The 13137-nt window shown below is 44.2% G+C and overlaps 4 non-coding genes across 4 annotated transcripts; all 4 read right to left on the bottom strand.

Annotated features, from left to right (window-relative positions):
- Positions 1-1836: 1836 nt before the first annotated feature.
- LOC148315512 (5S ribosomal RNA) lies at positions 1837-1955 on the bottom strand. Its single transcript, XR_015841050.1, has one exon. It is a non-coding gene; the product is annotated as a 5S ribosomal RNA (ribosomal RNA).
- Positions 1956-2955: 1000 nt separating this feature from the next.
- LOC148315511 (5S ribosomal RNA) lies at positions 2956-3074 on the bottom strand. The gene has a single exon (XR_015841049.1). It is a non-coding gene; the product is annotated as a 5S ribosomal RNA (ribosomal RNA).
- Positions 3075-10867: 7793 nt separating this feature from the next.
- LOC148315510 (5S ribosomal RNA) lies at positions 10868-10986 on the bottom strand. Its single transcript, XR_015841047.1, has one exon. It is a non-coding gene; the product is annotated as a 5S ribosomal RNA (ribosomal RNA).
- Positions 10987-11986: 1000 nt separating this feature from the next.
- Positions 11987-12105, bottom strand: LOC148315509 (5S ribosomal RNA). The gene has a single exon (XR_015841046.1). It is a non-coding gene; the product is annotated as a 5S ribosomal RNA (ribosomal RNA).
- Between the last annotated feature and the right edge of the window lie 1032 nt (positions 12106-13137).

Below are 13137 nucleotides of genomic sequence, written 5' to 3'. Positions count from 1 at the left end.
GTGATGAAGCGAGCAGAATATGGTAAAGATTTTACAGTGTCAGTAAATCTTACTTTAACAAAGCGGGTCCCGTCAGCTACATCGGTGCCCGGCCACATTTTCCTCCGTACATTGGAGGTCGCCGATACGCCCCAGGACTGAAGTTTATCATATATTTCGGAGTCTTCAATAAATGCCGGCAGGTGTAGAAAGGATACGACCATTTCGTCGGTTGTTATCTCCCGACCATGTATCCGCGCCGCGCCCATCCGGAAGCCATCAAGTAGCTTCTTCTTCGCTTGAATAGAGCTAACTGTTATTTCAAATTTGTCAGAGGAAATCCTCCGACAGGCCTTAATCTGCCCACACACTTCCTTAATTCCCCTAATTAACCATAAAGGAGTGATCTCATCACCATTGTCTATGTCCAGAAATACCGTGAGGTCTTTATCAAAAATTATGCTCTCAGTCACAACATTGCTCACCATTCCATCGCTGTTCAAACCTTGTCTCTTGGTCGCCGCCAGCATGCCATCAGGCACTCGATTCAATGACTGCTCCATGGTTTGTCCTAATGAGTCCATTGAACCTGGATCCGGGGGAAAGAAGGGGGGGGATGGGGAGAAGAAACAAAAGAAACCCCCCTCCACAGCACGGAGGCTGGGAGGAGGAAAAAAAAAGCTAAACAAAAACTCCCAAAAATTCAGAAAAGATTAACCAAGATTTGCCACAAAAAAAGACATAAGCCAGGAGCATAGAGCTCTGACTGTCACCTCTGCACACTCACGCAGAGTGACAATCAGGCACACCTGCAATCACTAAACCAACCACACCTGGGCGTTCTCAGGGTAGTATGGCCGTAAGCGAGAATTCCTTTCAAAATTTTGCATTTTATACATGTTGTCTTTTTTGTGGCAAATACTTCAATCCAAAAATACGTAACAAGAATCTGAAACTATAACCACAGTCACAAATGTGTCACAACAATCTACAATGCATGATTGAAGTCACAGATATATGACAAATATCAGCAAATGTGTACAATGATTTGTTGGCACATACACATGGTTAAATGCGGACAAAAATCCGTAGATGGGCGACCTGTAAAAACGGGACCTTTTCTTACAGGTGACGTTTGCTACAGTCCTGCCGCGGACGACTCGCAAATGCGTGTGCTGATTTGCAAATGCGTGTCAGGAGACTTGTGTGTGGCTCCGTAGCTACACATTCGGACCACATGGGGGCACTAATATTATACCAGCCCCGTACCACCAATATATACACCAATAACTTGGGGGGGCGTTCACTGCTATCCACCCATGGTCATGTACCATTTATTTGACATTATTTAAATTAAATTGGAATAAATGGAAGAATAAAGTGGAACTAATAAAATAAGAACCAATGATATAACCAGTGAAGCTAAAAAAAATGAATGAAGCTTCTCCACACCTGCTAATTGCCACATTAACTATACTTCCCTTTATTGCATTCAGTAAACACCATTTTTTTAAATTGATTCATTAACTTTTTATTTAGTAAACACTCACTGCACCAACCCAACCGGACTGCATCGGGTCATCTGTCTGCTACACCTGTAGACTACGAGAGTCCCCTTTTGGTCTTAATGTGGAGCTCCGGAGCCACACTCAAGTCTCCAGACACGCATTTGCAAATTGCCACACGCATTTGCGAGTCGTCCACGGCGAGACTGTAGCAACACCCAAAGGCAGGGGACGCTGAATGTTGGCATTTTGTGCTCTCAGCCTCTCAGGCGAATATGTGGAAATTTATAAAAAAGCAGCTCGCATACTTGCTTACATTTGTCAAAAGTTTTTTTTATTTTTGCGGTGCAAAAGCTTACAGCACCTGGTATTCCCAGGCGGTCTCCCATCCAAGTACTAACCAGGCCCGACCCTGCTTAGCTTCCGAGATCGGACGAGATCGGGCGTTCTCAGGGTAGTATGGCCGTAAGCGAGAATTCCTTTCAAAATTTTGCATTTTATACATGTTGTCTTTATTGTGGCAAATACTTCAATCCAAAAATACGTAACAAGAATCTGAAACTATAACCACAGTCACAAATGTGTCACAACAATCTACAATGCATGATTGAAGTCACAGATATATGACAAATATCAGCAAATGTGTACAATGACTTGTTGGCACATACACATGGTTAAATGCGGACAAAAATCCGTAGATGGGCGACCTGTAAAAACGGGACCTTTTCTTACAGGTGACGTTTGCTACAGTCCTGCCGCGGACGACTCGCAAATGCGTGTGCTGATTTGCAAATGCGTGTCAGGAGACTTGTGTGTGGCTCCGTAGCTACACATTCGGACCACATGGGGGCACTAATATTATACCAGCCCCGTACCACCAATATATACACCAATAACTTGGGGGGGCGTTCACTGCTATCCACCCATGGTCATGTACCATTTATTTGACATTATTTAAATTAAATTGGAATAAATGGAAGAATAAAGTGGAACTAATAAAATAAGAACCAATGATATAACCAGTGAAGCTAAAAAAAATGAATGAAGCTTCTCCACAACTGCTAATTGCCACATTAACTATACTTCCCTTTATTGCATTCAGTAAACGCCATTTTTTAAAATTGATTCATTAACTTTTTATTTAGTAAACACTCACTGCACCAACCCAACCGGACTGCATCGGGTCATATGTCTGCTACACCTGTAGACTCCGAGGGTACCCTTTTGGTCTTAATGTGTGGCTCCGGAGCCACAGTCAAGTCTCCAGACACGCATTTGCAAATTGCCACACGCATTTGCGAGTCGTCCACGGCGAGACTGTAGCAACACCCAAAGGCAGGGGACGCTGAATGTTGGCAATTTGTGCTCTCAGCCTGTCAGGCGAATATGTGGAAATTTATAAAAAAGCAGCTCGCATACTTGCTTAGATTTGTCAAAGTTTTTTTTATTTATTTATTTTTTGCGGTGCAAAAGCTTACAGCACCTGGTATTCCCAGGCGGTCTCCCATCCAAGTACTAACCAGGCCCGACCCTGCTTAGCTTCCGAGATCGGACGAGATCGGGCGTTCTCAGGGTAGTATGGCCGTAAGCGAGAATTCCTTTCAAAATTTTGCATTTTATACATGTTGTCTTTATTGTGGCAAATACTTCAATCCAAAAATACGTAACAAGAATCTGAAACTATAACCACAGTCACAAATGTGTCACAACAATCTACAATGCATGATTGAAGTCACAGATATATGACAAATATCAGCAAATGTGTACAATGATTTGTTGGCACATACACATGGTTAAATGCGGACAAAAATCCGTAGATGGGCGACCTGTAAAAACGGGACCTTTTCTTACAGGTGACGTTTGCTACAGTCCTGCCGCGGACGACTCGCAAATGCGTGTGCTGATTTGCAAATGCGTGTCAGGAGACTTGTGTGTGGCTCCGTAGCTACACATTCGGACCACATGGGGGCACTAATATTATACCAGCCCCGTACCACCAATATATACACCAATAACTTGGGGGGGCGTTCACTGCTATCCACCCATGGTCATGTACCATTTATTTGACATTATTTAAATTAAATTGGAATAAATGGAAGAATAAAGTGGAACTAATAAAATAAGAACCAATGATATAACCAGTGAAGCTAAAAAAAATGAATGAAGCTTCTCCACACCTGCTAATTGCCACATTAACTATACTTCCCTTTATTGCATTCAGTAAACACCATTTTTTAAAATTGATTCATTAACTTTTTATTTAGTAAACACTCACTGCACCAACCCAACCGGACTGCATCGGGTCATCTGTCTGCTACACCTGTAGACTACGAGAGTCCCCTTTTGGTCTTAATGTGGAGCTCCGGAGCCACACTCAAGTCTCCAGACACGCATTTGCAAATTGCCACACGCATTTGCGAGTCGTCCACGGCGAGACTGTAGCAACACCCAAAGGCAGGGGACGCTGAATGTTGGCATTTTGTGCTCTCAGCCTGTCAGGCGAATATGTGGGAATTTATAAAAAAGCAGCTCGCATACTTGCTTACATTTGTCAAAAGTTTTTTTTATTTTTGCGGTGCAAAAGCTTACAGCACCTGGTATTCCCAGGCGGTCTCCCATCCAAGTACTAACCAGGCCCGACCCTGCTTAGCTTCCGAGATCGGACGAGATCGGGCGTTCTTTTTTTTTTTTTTTTTTTTTTTTTTTATTATTGTAATAAAAACATCTGTACAAATAGAGGTTTGACTCAAGATCCAAACATTCGTGAACAAACATCAGTAGGGATGTCCAACGATAGACAGTCGTAACCAAGGATGCATTTTAAAAATGAAAGTCCAGACTGTTGTCAGCAGAGAAAGTTACTAGTCCGTTGTTTACTGCCAAGTCGTCTTGAAAACGTTGGGGTCGATGTTCCTGAAGATGGGTGAGATGGGAGATGACCAACGATTTGAAGATGGACCAGTGATCGCCTTTCCTTTTTTCATGCAGGTGGATGTTTCTTGTGATGACGATGGAATGACGTGCTATGGCCAAGAGCAGCTTGAGGGCTTTGACATTTAGGCCTTTCCATGGTGAAGGGATGATACCGAACAGGAGAAGCCAGGAATTCTGGTCACCGCCACCACCGACTACCGGCGAGGGGAGTTTCACCCCCAGCCTCCTGGCAATGAGATCTTCTAGTCTGGATCTGAAATGTCGCACGACTCGGCATTGGAGAATGAGATGGTGAAAATCCTCCGGTTCCTCTCCGCACACTGGACATGTCCTGTCATAGGCACTTGGTAGAAAAGCATGCAGCGTTGTACATGGAAAGATTATCCTGTGTCTTATTTTAAAATCAGTGTTACTTACCTTGGGTGGAGTACACCAGTTAAACATGTCAGCCCAGATGGACGAGGGAGCCAGGGTGGGGTATGCCTGACGCCACGCGTTTTCTGCTGTTGGCTTTTTCAGTATTTTGGTTAGCAACACATGATAGAGTAGTTTTGTTGTGCACTCTGCCAGTCTAGTCGGTCGAGCCCCAAAGGTCAGCACATAATTTAAATCTGACTTCGTGGTGGTGTCTTCACTCTGTGACATCCGCCCCAGAAGGTGCCCCCAGTGGCAATGCACGGAGTCTCTGATTTTTCCCACTGAGCGCAACACAGTGGCCCTTCGAAAGGGAACTTTGTGGAAGCGAAACAAGGTGCGAATGCGTTCAATGTTAAAATTCCCTTTCTGGTCTAATAAATCACCCATTGTTCTGATGTGTGCACTATCTAAAACCCCACTTAACATCCTTTCCCCACTCCCTGGCTCACCGCCCAGGAGATCGGGATTGAACCTAAGTGGAATGTTCTGCAGTTGATGGAGTGACATTGGCTCTGTCCTAACCCATGGCCGCAATGCCCACCACGCCTCTAAGATTTCTTTTTCGAAGGGGTCCAGAGGGGGGAACATCGTGCGAGGCAACATCTGGCAGAGATTGAAGACGCCGTAGCAGCCTAGACCCTCTAAAATTGGCAGAAGAAAATCCTTCCAGGGAGCTGAGAAGGCAGGATTTAAAAACTTTCTGAGCAGCTTCAAGCGTAGTGCAGCCTTTTTTGTGCCAATGTCTGTCAAATTTAAGCCACCTGCTTGGACATCACCGATCAAGGTATAGTGCCCAATGAAACCTCTTTCCCTCTTCCACATGAAATAATTAAAAGTTCAATTTAATCTATTTAAAACATTTGCGGACATATGAGTGACAGTCAGTGAGTGAATTAATTTTGAAATACACAGGTTATTGATGACCAATATTTTCCCTTTCAGAGTTAAATTCCTGAATTTCCACATATCTAAAGTGGATTTTACTTGTGGTAAAACTGTTTCCCATTGCTGTTCATCACAACGAGAAGTGTTCTCCCCAATCCAAACACCAAGGATTTTTTGGCTGAGTGTGGCCTCTTTAAAACCCCAGGTCTTTGGCACAGCGCTGGTGGTACCAAAAACGGCCATGGTGGACTTATCAAAATTGACTTTTGCACCCGAGGCTTGGCAGAAAATGTTGAGCTCGTTGAGAGCTCCACTTAGACTCTCCACGTCTCTGACAAACAGGTTTGTAATCGTCCGCATACTGTAGAATCTTAACTTCGCGTCCACTTGGTGTCCAAATGCCTTTTATGCTGTTATTTTGTTTGAGGAGGGCCGCAAGTGGTTCTACAACAAGGCTAAAGAGTAGTGAGGACAGGGGGCACCCCTGTCTCACTGACCTTCCCAATTTAACAGGTCCTGTCAGTAGTCCGTTCACTTTGATTTTACTGGCTGCGTTTGCATACAGACGTTTTATCCAATTGGTAAAGGAAGACCCAAATCCAAATTTGTCAAGCACCTTCCATAAAAAAGAGTGCTCCACCCTATCAAAGGCTTTTTCGAAATCGAGGCTGACATGAATTCCGCACGAGGCAGCCATGTGTTTAGTTAAATACTTTATACTTAAAATAGTGTCTGAAATATCCCTTGTCGGAATGCTATATGACTGCGTTTCGGAGATGATGGTACCTATTACTTTTTTGAGACGAGCTGCTAAAACTTTGGCTAAGATTTTATAGTCAGTGTTCAAAAGACTAATCGGTCTATAGTTGCTCAATTGTTCAGACGCACCTTTCTTGTGTATTAACGTAACGGTACCTTCGCAAAATGATGAAGGGACCAGATCTTTTTTTTCCATGTGATGAAACAAATTGAGCAAGATAGGTGACAGCTTTTTCATAAAAGCCTTAAAGAACTCAGCCGTTAGACCATCGCAACCTGGGCTTTTTTTATTATTTAGATCTTGGATTGCCTTTGTGATTTCGAATTCGGACATTGAGTTGTCGCACATGTCTTTATCGTCCACACTCAGTACACGGTTTAAGGCGGCTATGGCCTCGGTGGCATGATCTGTCAGCGGTTGTCGGAATTTGAAGAGATCAGTATAGAAAAATTCGACCTCTTCTAAAATGTCATCAATGTCCGTGACCATCGCGTGAGATTTGTGAGACCACAATTTAGATATATATGCTTTTCCTTGTTTATTTTTTTCCAGTCCCAAAAAGTACGCTGTTGATCGCTCGCCCTCTACAGCATTTTGAGCTTTGGCCCTCAGGGCTGCCCCTCTACACTTCTTTGCTTCAAGCAGCTCGAGTTTATGTTGCAGCGAGAAAAATAACGGGTCCACAGGCCCACGTGTTATCGCCGCAGATAGAGTTATTTTCAGCAATTGGTCTCTCACAGTGTTCTCCTCTAATTTTTCCACCCAAGACTTAGCTCTACAATGATTAATTGACAATTTTTTTAAACGTAGTTTGACACTTTCCCACCAGTCTGTGATCCTGTCTACATACTTAGACTCCTCCTTTATCCCATCAAGAAAATAGTTTACTTTTGAAATAAAGCTCTCATCTTCTAGAAGCGAATTATTGAAGACCCAGAGACCACCGGTCCGCCTGCTTTTGTATAGACATAGATCAAACGACAGTAGCGCGTGATCACTCTGTCCAGACCATGTGTACTTGGGATTGTCCAGTCTCTGCGCAAGGGAAGCAGACGCTAAGCACAAGTCAATGCGCGATTGTTTAAGCGTGCCCAGTACTATTTGTTTGCGCGAGAAAGCCCTCCCCCTGAGGTTTAGGGTTCTCCAGATTTCTAACATATTGTTGTTGTTGATCAAGTTCAGTAGACAATTTCTGCTGACATCATTTTTGTAGGTGTTGTTGACACTAATGTCCAATTTACTCCGGGCGACATTGAAGTCGCCAGTCATGATTGTTCTATTGTTGACAAAAGAAAACACATGTAAGAAAAAGTCTCGTCTTTTTAGCTCCAGGTTTGGTGCATGGAGGTTGATGAGTCGGAGAGGCAATGAGCCATTAAAGTCTACCACTATAAATCTGCCCCCCGGATCAGCATGCACCAGGTTGGGGTGGCTCAGTGCACAGGTCCTAGACAGGATTGCTACGCCACAAGACCTGGGGGAGCCGAGGGCTACATGTACAGAGCCACGTACCATGCGACGAATCTTGTCAACATGCTCTTGGCTCCACCAGGTCTCTTGCAGACAAAGAACATCCCACTTTGTGTTATGTAAAATGTTGTCAATTTTGAGGTTGCTCCGCAGCCCGCAGGCATTAGCTGACACAAGGAGAACAGTCATTATAAAGATAGGAGGGGAAGAGGCTTATCACTTAGACTTCTTCGATCTTCCTTTTCTCAAGCCTTCAGATTGCCTCTTTTTGGGTTCCGCTGTGCTGTGTTCCATTTTGTCATCAGACAATTTACAATCGTCATGACACTTGTCGACCGGTAAGGGGGCTTCTGCCATGTGGCATTGCGGCATTATTTGGGGCAATGATGAGCCTTCAGGCTGACCAACATTCCTCCCCACCGCAGATATCTCGCTCTCTCCCGTATCGCCGGTGCACGAGGCATTTAGGGAGGTCGGCAGGGAAAAATTGATACTGCTGATCCTTTCTGGATGTTGTTTCTTCCCCGGCCTAGGGATACAACTTTCCATAGTTGTCCCCCCCCTCTCAGGGGCAGAGAGTGGAATCTGCCCAACACTCACCCCCTTCAAAGGTTCGGCCCCGGTCGACATGGGATCAGGGGTAGGGCGATGCGCACCCCCCCCCGCCTCGTTCGTGAGTAGAGCTAGGATTTTGACCTATAACTCCCTCCACTACAGGCACCCTTGTCCCACACAGCACTGTATCAGAGCTCATCTCACTATTCTCAAACAGGTGAGCTTTTGAAAGGTTTGTTTCTGGCAGGCGGACAACCGGCTTTGCGATAGTGGGACTGTCTTCCATTTCTATCGGTGCGGCCACAGAAATATCCTCGCCACAAACACAAAGGACAGGGTATTGTCTGCACACACCACAACGACGAAGGTGAGTCTCATTACATTCTCTGGCATAATGCCCCTGCTTGCCACATTTCCGGCACAAGAATTCCGGACAATCCCTGTACACATGTTCCGGGGACAGGCAACCTCTACACACTTTGACCTGTCGATCATGGATCACCCTGAAATATTCAGGCCCTGAGGCAGTGATGAAGCGAGCAGAATATGGTAAAGATTTTACAGTGTCAGTAAATCTTACTTTAACAAAGCGGGTCCCGTCAGCTACATCGGTGCCCGGCCACATTTTCCTCCGTACATTGGAGGTCGCCGATACGCCCCAGGACTGAAGTTTATCATATATTTCGGAGTCTTCAATAAATGCCGGCAGGTGTAGAAAGGATACGACCATTTCGTCGGTTGTTATCTCCCGACCATGTATCCGCGCCGCGCCCATCCGGAAGCCATCAAGTAGCTTCTTCTTCGCTTGAATAGAGCTAACTGTTATTTCAAATTTGTCAGAGGAAATCCTCCGACAGGCCTTAATCTGCCCACACACTTCCTTAATTCCCCTAATTAACCATAAAGGAGTGATCTCATCACCATTGTCTATGTCCAGAAATACCGTGAGGTCTTTATCAAAAATTATGCTCTCAGTCACAACATTGCTCACCATTTCATCGCTGTTCAAACCTTGTCTCTTGGTCGCCGCCAGCATGCCATCAGGCACTCGATTCAATGACTGCTCCATGGTTTGTCCTAATGAGTCCATTGAACCTGGATCCGGGAGAAAGAAGGGGGGGGGATGGGGAGAAGAAACAAAAGAAACCCCCCTCCACAGCACGGAGGCTGGGAGGAGAAAAAAAAGCTAAACAAAAACTCCCAAAAATTCAGAAAAGATTAACCAAGATTTGCCACAAAAAAAGACATAAGCCAGGAGCATAGAGCTCTGACTGTCACCTCTGCACACTCACGCAGAGTGACAATCAGGCACACCTGCAATCACTCAACCAACCACACCTGGGCGTTCTCAGGGTAGTATGGCCGTAAGCGAGAATTCCTTTCAAAATTTTGCATTTTATACATGTTGTCTTTATTGTGGCAAATACTTCAATCCAAAAACACGTAACAAGAATCTGAAACTATAACCACAGTCACAAATGTGTCACAACAATCTACAATGCATGATTGAAGTCACAGATATATGACAAATATCAGCAAATGTGTACAATGATTTGTTGGCACATACACATGGTTAAATGCGGACAAAAATCCGTAGATGGGCGACTTGTAAAAACGGGACCTTTTCTTACAGGTGACGTTTGCTACAGTCCTGCCGCGGACGACTCGCAAATGCGTGTGCTGATTTGCAAATGCGTGTCAGGAGACTTGTGTGTGGCTCCGTAGCTACACATTCGGACCACATGGGGGCACTAATATTATACCAGCCCCGTACCACCAATATATACACCAATAACTTGGGGGGGCGTTCACTGCTATCCACCCATGGTCATGTACCATTTATTTGACATTATTTAAATTAAATTGGAATAAATGGAAGAATAAAGTGGAACTAATAAAATAAGAACCAATGATATAACCAGTGAAGCTAAAAAAAATGAATGAAGCTTCTCCACACCTGCTAATTGCCACATTAACTATACTTCCCTTTATTGCATTCAGTAAACACCATTTTTTTAAATTGATTCATTAACTTTTTATTTAGTAAACACTCACTGCACCAACCCAACCGGACTGCATCGGGTCATCTGTCTGCTACACCTGTAGACTACGAGAGTCCCCTTTTGGTCTTAATGTGGAGCTCCGGAGCCACACTCAAGTCTCCAGACACGCATTTGCAAATTGCCACACGCATTTGCGAGTCGTCCACGGCGAGACTGTAGCAACACCCAAAGGCAGGGGACGCTGAATGTTGGCATTTTGTGCTCTCAGCCTCTCAGGCGAATATGTGGAAATTTATAAAAAAGCAGCTCGCATACTTGCTTACATTTGTCAAAAGTTTTTTTTATTTTTGCGGTGCAAAAGCTTACAGCACCTGGTATTCCCAGGCGGTCTCCCATCCAAGTACTAACCAGGCCCGACCCTGCTTAGCTTCCGAGATCGGACGAGATCGGGCGTTCTCAGGGTAGTATGGCCGTAAGCGAGAATTCCTTTCAAAATTTTGCATTTTATACATGTTGTCTTTATTGTGGCAAATACTTCAATCCAAAAATACGTAACAAGAATCTGAAACTATAACCACAGTCACAAATGTGTCACAACAATCTACAATGCATGATTGAAGTCACAGATATATGACAAATATCAGCAAATGTGTACAATGACTTGTTGGCACATACACATGGTTAAATGCGGACAAAAATCCGTAGATGGGCGACCTGTAAAAACGGGACCTTTTCTTACAGGTGACGTTTGCTACAGTCCTGCCGCGGACGACTCGCAAATGCGTGTGCTGATTTGCAAATGCGTGTCAGGAGACTTGTGTGTGGCTCCGTAGCTACACATTCGGACCACATGGGGGCACTAATATTATACCAGCCCCGTACCACCAATATATACACCAATAACTTGGGGGGGCGTTCACTGCTATCCACCCATGGTCATGTACCATTTATTTGACATTATTTAAATTAAATTGGAATAAATGGAAGAATAAAGTGGAACTAATAAAATAAGAACCAATGATATAACCAGTGAAGCTAAAAAAAATGAATGAAGCTTCTCCACAACTGCTAATTGCCACATTAACTATACTTCCCTTTATTGCATTCAGTAAACGCCATTTTTTAAAATTGATTCATTAACTTTTTATTTAGTAAACACTCACTGCACCAACCCAACCGGACTGCATCGGGTCATATGTCTGCTACACCTGTAGACTCCAAGGGTACCCTTTTGGTCTTAATGTGTGGCTCCGGAGCCACAGTCAAGTCTCCAGACACGCATTTGCAAATTGCCACACGCATTTGCGAGTCGTCCACGGCGAGACTGTAGCAACACCCAAAGGCAGGGGACGCTGAATGTTGGCAATTTGTGCTCTCAGCCTGTCAGGCGAATATGTGGAAATTTATAAAAAAGCAGCTCGCATACTTGCTTAGATTTGTCAAAGTTTTTTTTATTTATTTATTTTTTGCGGTGCAAAAGCTTACAGCACCTGGTATTCCCAGGCGGTCTCCCATCCAAGTACTAACCAGGCCCGACCCTGCTTAGCTTCCGAGATCGGACGAGATCGGGCGTTCTCAGGGTAGTATGGCCGTAAGCGAGAATTCCTTTCAAAATTTTGCATTTTATACATGTTGTCTTTATTGTGGCAAATACTTCAATCCAAAAATACGTAACAAGAATCTGAAACTATAACCACAGTCACAAATGTGTCACAACAATCTACAATGCATGATTGAAGTCACAGATATATGACAAATATCAGCAAATGTGTACAATGATTTGTTGGCACATACACATGGTTAAATGCGGACAAAAATCCGTAGATGGGCGACCTGTAAAAACGGGACCTTTTCTTACAGGTGACGTTTGCTACAGTCCTGCCGCGGACGACTCGCAAATGCGTGTGCTGATTTGCAAATGCGTGTCAGGAGACTTGTGTGTGGCTCCGTAGCTACACATTCGGACCACATGGGGGCACTAATATTATACCAGCCCCGTACCACCAATATATACACCAATAACTTGGGGGGGCGTTCACTGCTATCCACCCATGGTCATGTACCATTTATTTGACATTATTTAAATTAAATTGGAATAAATGGAAGAATAAAGTGGAACTAATAAAATAAGAACCAATGATATAACCAGTGAAGCTAAAAAAAATGAATGAAGCTTCTCCACACCTGCTAATTGCCACATTAACTATACTTCCCTTTATTGCATTCAGTAAACACCATTTTTTAAAATTGATTCATTAACTTTTTATTTAGTAAACACTCACTGCACCAACCCAACCGGACTGCATCGGGTCATCTGTCTGCTACACCTGTAGACTACGAGAGTCCCCTTTTGGTCTTAATGTGGAGCTCCGGAGCCACACTCAAGTCTCCAGACACGCATTTGCAAATTGCCACACGCATTTGCGAGTCGTCCACGGCGAGACTGTAGCAACACCCAAAGGCAGGGGACGCTGAATGTTGGCATTTTGTGCTCTCAGCCTGTCAGGCGAATATGTGGGAATTTATAAAAAAGCAGCTCGCATACTTGCTTACATTTGTCAAAAGTTTTTTTTATTTTTGCGGTGCAAAAGCTTACAGCACCTGGTATTCCCAGGCGGTCTCCCATCCA

This window comes from Idiotropiscis lumnitzeri, unplaced genomic scaffold (genome assembly GCF_059441095.1).
Source record: "Idiotropiscis lumnitzeri isolate Australia: NSW breed Sydney's pygmy pipehorse unplaced genomic scaffold, RoL_Ilum_1.0 HiC_scaffold_114, whole genome shotgun sequence".
NCBI classification, from domain to species: Eukaryota; Metazoa; Chordata; class Actinopteri; order Syngnathiformes; family Syngnathidae; genus Idiotropiscis; species Idiotropiscis lumnitzeri.
This window is presented reverse-complemented; position numbering and strand designations above follow the sequence as displayed.